General features: G+C 44.9%; 1 long non-coding RNA gene across 1 annotated transcript; it reads right to left on the bottom strand.

The window, feature by feature from the left end:
* Positions 1-498: 498 nt before the first annotated feature.
* Positions 499-2,424, bottom strand: LOC113614953 (uncharacterized). The gene is made up of 3 exons (XR_003430793.1): positions 1,272-2,424; positions 776-866; positions 499-662 (listed from the first exon to the last, which is right to left on the bottom strand). It is a non-coding gene; the product is annotated as an uncharacterized LOC113614953 (long non-coding RNA).
* Between the last annotated feature and the right edge of the window lie 5,327 nt (positions 2,425-7,751).

Genomic DNA, 7,751 nt, shown 5'->3' with positions numbered 1-7,751 from the left:
GAGGGACCAGGATTGTTCTTCCACAGAGCCCACCCACTGACAGGTTCATTCTCTAGCTTGCTTTAAAGAACCCGTGCCTTTATAGAGGTTCCTGGGGGAATCAGCAGAGATTTCTGCTCCTTGACGTTTTTAAAGACATGGCCCCTTGTCATTCCATTCAGAAGGCTGGCAGTCGGGAGAGAGGGCTTGGCTAATTAATAGACGGGTCTGTTTGGTGTGAATGCTGACTGGCCAGAGCCAGCGCTGCGGGGATGGGGGAAACCGGCTCCAGTCCTTGAGTTACAGCTTGCTCTCTTATGACAGAAGAGTTTCCTTTTAAACGTACAGATTATTTGTAATCCACTGCAGTATACTGAAACTAAATAAATCACACCGTCAGTCCTTTCAGTGTCATGTTTTGAAGCTATACACATCTCAGGGTTATAGGAGGACACAGGATAGGGCTAAAGTTAAACGTTTAAGGCAGAGGATTTGACCTTCTTTGCAGTGAGTACACATGGGCAGGCTTCTGTTGCTGTAATGAACTTTCAGTGGCCCATTCAGACTTCTGGGCTCCATGTTCTTCCCAGCCCAGATAAACTGGGCCTGTCCTTAAAGGGCTGTCAGATCATGGTGACTTCTCAGACTGTTGCAGTGATCCTCATCTTGCCCTCTTATCTTCCCTTCAGGGGAATAATTTAGATTTAATAGTGGTATTAGGGTTCTCCAGAGAAACAGAACCAATAGAATAGAACAGATACGTATAAGAGAAGATTTCTTATAGGAATTGGCTTACGTGATTATGGCGGCTGCGAAGGCCCACAGTCTGCTCTCCATAAGCTGGAGATCCAGGAAAGCTGGTGGTGTAAAACCAGGAGTGCTGCTGTCTGAGGGAAGAAGATGGATGTCTCAGCTCAAGCAGAGAGAGTGAGTTTGCCCTTCTTCTGCCTTTTTGTTCTATTTGGGCCCTGAATGGATTGGATGATTCCCACCACATGGGGAGGGCCGTCTGCGTTACTCAGTTCACCAGTTCAAATGCTGATCTCTTCTGGAAACACCCTCATAGACATACCCAGGCATCCCATCGCCCAGTCAGGTTGACATGTAAAATTAATCATCACGGTAGCTAAGAGGTAAGGGATGATTCTTGTTACTGGGCCTGCATCTGATTATCTACTATGATGGGCAGAAACTGTAGTTAGAGGATGAGAACAATTGAATCAGCCTCTCTCGATGGATATTCGCACAGCGCGCACATACATGATACCGAGCAAGGCCAACAATGATCTCACCCTGGGTCTTCGGGGGTCACCCTGGGTCCTTGTGTGACTTCCACAGTAGGAGCCGCCTGGGAGAAGACAAGTTTCTGGCAGTTCCTCTGAACAGAAAACAGCCAGGGAAAGGGAACCAACATTTGAATACTCCCTGCGATCCATCTGCTACTTCCCTTCTCATTGAATACTCACACTAAACATGAGGAAGTCGTTAGCCCCAATTTTCAGGTGAAGAAGCTGAGAATTGGAGAAGGCTGGACCACAGCCAAGTCAGTAAGTTGAAGAGTAGAGTTCCAATCCAGCTATGTGGGACTTTAACTCTTACGCTTCCTGCTCTCCTTCCCCGATTCCTAGACCTTAACTCATTGTATTCATTCCGTATGACTGCTGTAACGAATTACCACGAATGTGGGGACTTTAAAACAACACATTTATTACCTTGTAGTTCTGGAGGTCAGAAGTCCAAAATGGTTTCACTGGGCCAAAACCAGGGTGTTGGCAGCGCATGCTCCCTCTGTAGGCTCTAGGAGAGAATCTTTCCCCTCCTTTTCCAGTCTCTAGAGCTGCATTCTGTGGCTCATGGCTCCTCCTCTTTGTTTAGCAGCAGCAGCTTAGCATCAAGTCTCTGCTTCCATTGCCTTGTTTCTCTGTGTGGTCAGATCCCCCTCTGCTTCCCTCTTATATGGACACTTACGATAGCATTGAGGGCCCACCAGATGGTCCATAATAATCTCTTATCTCAAGATCCTTAACATAATCATATCTGCAAAGTGTCCTTTTGCCATAAAATATTCACAGGTCCCGAAACTTAAGATGTGACATAGCTGGTGGGGGGCATTATGCAGCCTACCGCGCCCAGCGTGGTCCAAAGTGTGTTCCAGATGTCATCAGCTATCGTACTTCACAAATTTACCTGAACAAAGATTCTTGTTTGTTAATGAAGCATCTTAGAGTAATAATATGTACAAAATGCACTTAAGGAAACATGATTTAACCAAGAGGCCAGGCCTTCCTTTGATGTAGAAGAAGCTGTATCATCTAGTTAAATGCTCCTGGAGTCTCCTTTTTCTCTACTAGTATTTTTTTTTTAATATTTATTTATTTGGCTCCACCAGGTCTTTAGTTGCGGCACACAGGATCTTTGTTGTGGTGTGCAGGATCTTTAGTTGTGGCGTGCAAAGTCTTAGTTGTGGCATGTAGGCTCTTAGTTGTGGCATGCGGGATCTAGATCCCTGACGAGGGATCGAACCCGCGCCCCCTGCATTGGGAGCATGGAGTCTTACCCACTGGACCATCCAGGAAGTACCTCTACTAATATTTTGATTAACTTTTGAAAGTTAAGCAGAAGGTACCTTTCTTTTTCCTTCTGCCATCTAATATTATCTCCTAGAGGTAACTACTGTTAACATTTGGGTGCATATCTTTCCTAGGATTTTCTTAAAGGTAATAACTGCCAACTAACCCTGTATCCTCATGAGGCCACGTGTAAATTTATTCAACTCATGTCCTTTTATATGCATTTTAAGATTTATTTGGTTGACAGCTTCCTGTGCTACAGTGTCATTTAACTGCTACTGATAGAAATGGTTTTGGAATTGTATTAATGAGAGAAAGAAGAAAACCAAGACCCATGTTGGCTTACTCCTTTGCAATAGCTCAGAGTCCTGATCTCTGGCTTGGCTTTTCTGTGACTCCAAACAGAGGCAGTCTCTCACTTCGGTAGGTTTTTTTCAGACAAAAGGTGGCCACTGGGTCCCTTCTTTCCTCCTGCTGCTCTTTATTTCTTACACCTTCAATCCCCTTGCTGCCTAAGGCAAGAATCTGGCAGAAGGAAGGTGGGCTACAGTTTACTGACACCATCCACGGAGGTCATCCACCAGGAGCTTCCGGAGAAGGGGGGCAACCCTGAGTTCCTTGCCTGCTTCTTCCAATGGCAGAGTCTCCACCCTAGCTTCTCTGAAATGTGTAGTTCTGAGTTTGGCTTTCCTCAGAAGTAAAAATGATTCCTTGGTTTTTCTTATACCTAGAGACCTATCTTTGTATTTCTTTTTACAGTGTGAGGGGGAAAAAAATCAGCAAAGGGGAAAGAGGAGACCAAGTCTTAGCAGTTAAATGGTGCTGTGAAAAACTATCAGAAAGTCAGATCAGCAGTGAGCAGATCTCTTCAGAGTAAATCAGCATTCCTCATGCTCTTGCTTAAGGCCCTGCTGCGGCTTTTAGTTCAGTTAGAACACAGTCCAAACTCCTCACCGTGACCACCACTCCTGAAAGCCAAAAACTAAACATTCACCTCCTTAAATCTGCAGTTGGCCGCACACATCCTTATCCCACTACACTGTTTTATTTACTTCAAAGCATTTACCACTGTTTGAGATTACAAGCTTATTATTTCTCCGATCAGAATGGAAACTCTAAAAGCCAGAACTGTCATGCCACTGGGCTCAGAAAGTACCTAATGTTTGCGTGAGTGAAAGGATTCGAAGGGCTGGGGTAGAGCCTTGGTACTCAGTGTGGCCCAGGGGCAGCAGCCTGTGCTTGTTTGACCTGTGGAATCTCAGTTCTCACCGCAGGCCTCTGAATCAGAATCTGCATTTTAACAAGACCCCCAGAAAGTTCTTACGCAGTATAGTTTGCCAAACACTGGTTTTAGAGCAACGGTTCTCAACTTTGGACACATGTTTGAAATACCCAGAAAGAACTTAAAAAATACCGAGATTCTAATTTAATTGATTTGGGGTGTGGTCTGCTCATCTGGATTCTTAAAAGGTCCCTGCTGGGGTGAATTTAGGGGACAGACAAGGTTGAGAACCACTGCTTTACTGCTGTGCTATCCAAGTACAGTAGCCACTAGCCACATTTAGCTATTTAAATACAATTAAAACTAAATAAAAACTCAGGTTTTTAGTTGCTCTCATCACATTTCAAGTACTCGATGCCACACATGGGTTGTGGTAACTATAGTGGACAGTGCAGTTGAATAATACTTCCATCATGTCAGAAAGTTCTATTGGACAGTGCTGCTTAAGAGAGGGAACTGAGAGAGCTGTTTTCGATTGAGTTAGGAGAGCATCTTTGGAGGCAAGTGATATAGGGATGAAAGGAAAGTGGGGCAAACTCTGGGGGTGTCCTTGGAACATAAGAAGATAACCTGGTTGCTGATTTTGATGGATGAAGTTTCACCAGCAGGTGGCTCTCCTGCTTCCTACCACGTCTTGTGCTGGAAACTGAGCTGGCCCTTGGCCACGGGAGCACCGCGCTAGGTTTGATCCTCAAGAACCTTATACAGTAAGGACAGGTGGAGGTCAAGATGGCGGGATAGAAGGACGTGGAACTCACCTCCTCCCACAAATACGTCAAAAATACATCTACATGTGGAACAGTTCTCACAGAATACCTGCTGAACTCTGGCATAAGATCTCATACAACCAAAGCTGTAAGAAAGATCACCGGGTAGGACAAAAGAAAAAAAAAGAAGTAATTAGGACAGCACCTGTCCCAAAGTAAAAAAAAAAAAAAAAAGTAATTAGGACAGCACCTCCCCTGGGAGGGAGCTGTGAAAGAGGAAAAGTTCCCTCACTCTGGGAAGCCCCTTCAGTGGCTGGGAGATCAGCTGGGACAGAAAGGGAGCTTCAGAGGCTCGGAGGGCAGTGCAGTAGCTGCATTGTGGTAGGCAGAAAACAGACCTACACAGACGGTCCTGGCCATGGGCAAACTAAATGATGCAGAAGAATGAATAAGTGATCTGGAAGATAAAATAACTGAAATCACCCAGTCAGAACAGCAGACAGACTAATGAAAAAAAATGAAAGCAATATATGAAACCTATGGGATAATGTAAAGTGAGCCGATCTACACATAATAGGGATCCCAGAAGGAGAAAAAGGGGATCAAAAATGAACTTGAAGAGATTTTGGTGGAAAACTTCCCAAACCTAAAGAAGGAAACAGATATCCAGGTACAGGAAGCACAGAAGGTCCCAAACAAGATGAACCCAAACTGACCTACACCAAGACATCTAATAATTAAAATGGGAAAAGTTAAAGCAGGCATCCTGAAGGCAGCGAGAGAAAAACAGAGGCAACCTCCATAAGGCTATCAGCTGGTTTCTCTACAGAAACGTTGCAGGCCAGAGGGAGTGGCAAGATGCATTCCAAGTCCTCAAAGGGAAATTTCTGCAACCTAGGATACTCTACCCAGGGAGAGTATCATTTACAATAGAAGGAGTGTTGGGCTGCACCCTGCAGGCCTACAAGCCTTGTACTTGCCCATCCTTGAGACCAAAGAAAGATCCTGGAGTCAGTGATAGAGACCTCAGTGGTTTAAAGGGTGGTGGATCTTTTATGTCTGAAGCAAGATCCTGGGACGACACCCCACCATGTGTGGCAGACAGTGGGTAGGACATGGCAGCAGTCTTTGTTCCTGGGGCGAGGGCGAGGTTACCAGTTATAGGGGGAATTGAGGTCAGGATGGCTTATCAGTTACCAGGGAAACTAGCAGAAGGGCATGCTCTTCACCACCCCATTAATAAGTTATCATGGTGGAGATATTCTGATCTGAAGATTAGAACAATCACTAGCTGGGTTGGGGGCAAGTATGTAGGAAGGTCAGTCATGTGAGTAGGGTGTAGGTGAAGCAGGCACTGGTTGAGCAGGGGATGTGCAGAGAGCAGCCATCTTGGTGGCCTGATCATACACTCCACCCCTACGTACGCTGCACGACCCTCACAATCTTGGTCTGCCCTTCTTCTGTGATATCCCTGGGGTCAGGTGTGTAGGGGGGCACTGCAGCCAGATGCCACAAATACAGATGACAGCAGCCAAAGAGCATCAAGAGTAAGATACCTAGTAGGCTAAGAACAGTCATTTGCCAGAATGTGGGCAAATTTTGGAGCCAAGCACTTACTGGGGTAATGGAGAGGGAGTCAATAGCAGCAGTGCCCTGTCTGGTTATAAAGAAGGTAAGGCCAACCCTGTTTTTCACAAATCCCGAGCAACCCCCATGGGGAGGAGAAGGCCTCGGCTCTAAAAAATACATTCTGGTGGAGTCAGCAGTTACCCCATGTTTTGTTAGGGGTGGACGCATTAGGTCTTTCCAAACAAAAAAACAGTTAATCACACTAGTTGGACATGTGTGTCCAGAAGCCAGCCTATTCCACTCCACACAGCATAGCCTGGGTGGGGGGCTCATGGGCAGTCAAAGTGTATGATGTGTTACATGGTAATGTTTACCGACAGGGTCCTTCTGACGTACTGGCATGTGGGACAGGACGATGGTAAGGGTCTTCCCCCGCCCCTCCCCCACCCCGCCACTGTCAGTCGTCTCCACATGGTCACATTAGCCAGGTCGATTTTTCATGGAAATCCAGAGGAAGACAAAAACGGCATCTTGCTGTTGCCATTAACCCAGCAATTAGACTCTTTTCTCAGTGAGGTTATTGTTGCTGCTCAGTCCTCAAATAGATTTCCTCCACTCAGGCTAGGAACAAAATGTAAGACACCTGACAGGCACAACACAGGGAAGATCATGACCATTAAGCAAAATACAAGCCGTATCCGTATTCTGAGATAATATCAACCACAGCTGCCTGTCGTTTTTGTGCAGGTCTGTAATATAGTTCAGAAAACAAGTTTTCAGTAATACAGGAATATGTCCCAAATCACACCTACAGTGGCCACCTAGGCTCCTCCAAACTGGCTGTTGTGGAATTCCTCAGAAGTCTCAGACTGAGTTCCCAAAAGGCCTCTCAAGGCCAGGAAAGCCATACCAAGGCCTGCCATCAACTCTGCCTCGGTGGAGTCCCCTCTTGTAGAAGTCCCCCAAATATTGAGATTCCTGCACATGCCAGGAGACAGTCTTTCCCATTCACCTGCTTGGAACCCAAGAGTCTTCAATTTCTGGAGGGACCAGGTAGAGAGAAAAGAAAAATGTTTCAATTCTACCCAAAGGTATAGTTTAACAAATTGCTGGAAGTCATAACTAACTTGAAGGGAAGGGCTTCCCTATATCTGGAAAACATAGATCAAAACCAGTAATACTCCAGACAAAAACCATAAAAATTATAACCATATATACCAGTTCACTCAGTAACCAATCCTTTTAACTTTTTATGAGATCATCAGGTTTTCCATTAGCATTGTTTGATTTCTTACCCAGTTCAGCACTGTGAGCTGAAACTTCTGAGACCTGTGCTTGTCAAAAAGTCCTTCCTATGAATCTTCTTGAAGATGGAGCACTTTTTGCAAGAGCATCAGAGTACAACAATAATTGTCTATAAATGACAGAAGACTTAAAAAGGTATAGTTAAACACCTGATTACAATGTAATCAATAAAGAAACTTGGTTATAATAACTAGAATTATGACATTATAATCTTAACCCTTAAAAACCTTAATCTCTGGCAAAAACCAAGGAGTAAGTAATTGTGAACTTTTTTTATACCAGCATTTCCTGATTGGAAAACTTATGCTTTAGTCTTCCTCTCCTAAGAAGGCAAAGGTA

This window comes from Aethalodelphis obliquidens, unplaced genomic scaffold (assembly GCF_003676395.1).
Source record: "Aethalodelphis obliquidens isolate GAN/ISIS:26980383/991018 unplaced genomic scaffold, ASM367639v1 scaffold109, whole genome shotgun sequence".
NCBI classification, from domain to species: Eukaryota; Metazoa; Chordata; class Mammalia; order Artiodactyla; family Delphinidae; genus Aethalodelphis; species Aethalodelphis obliquidens.
Note: the sequence above shows the minus strand (reverse complement) of the source record. Positions and strands in the feature narration are given on the sequence as shown.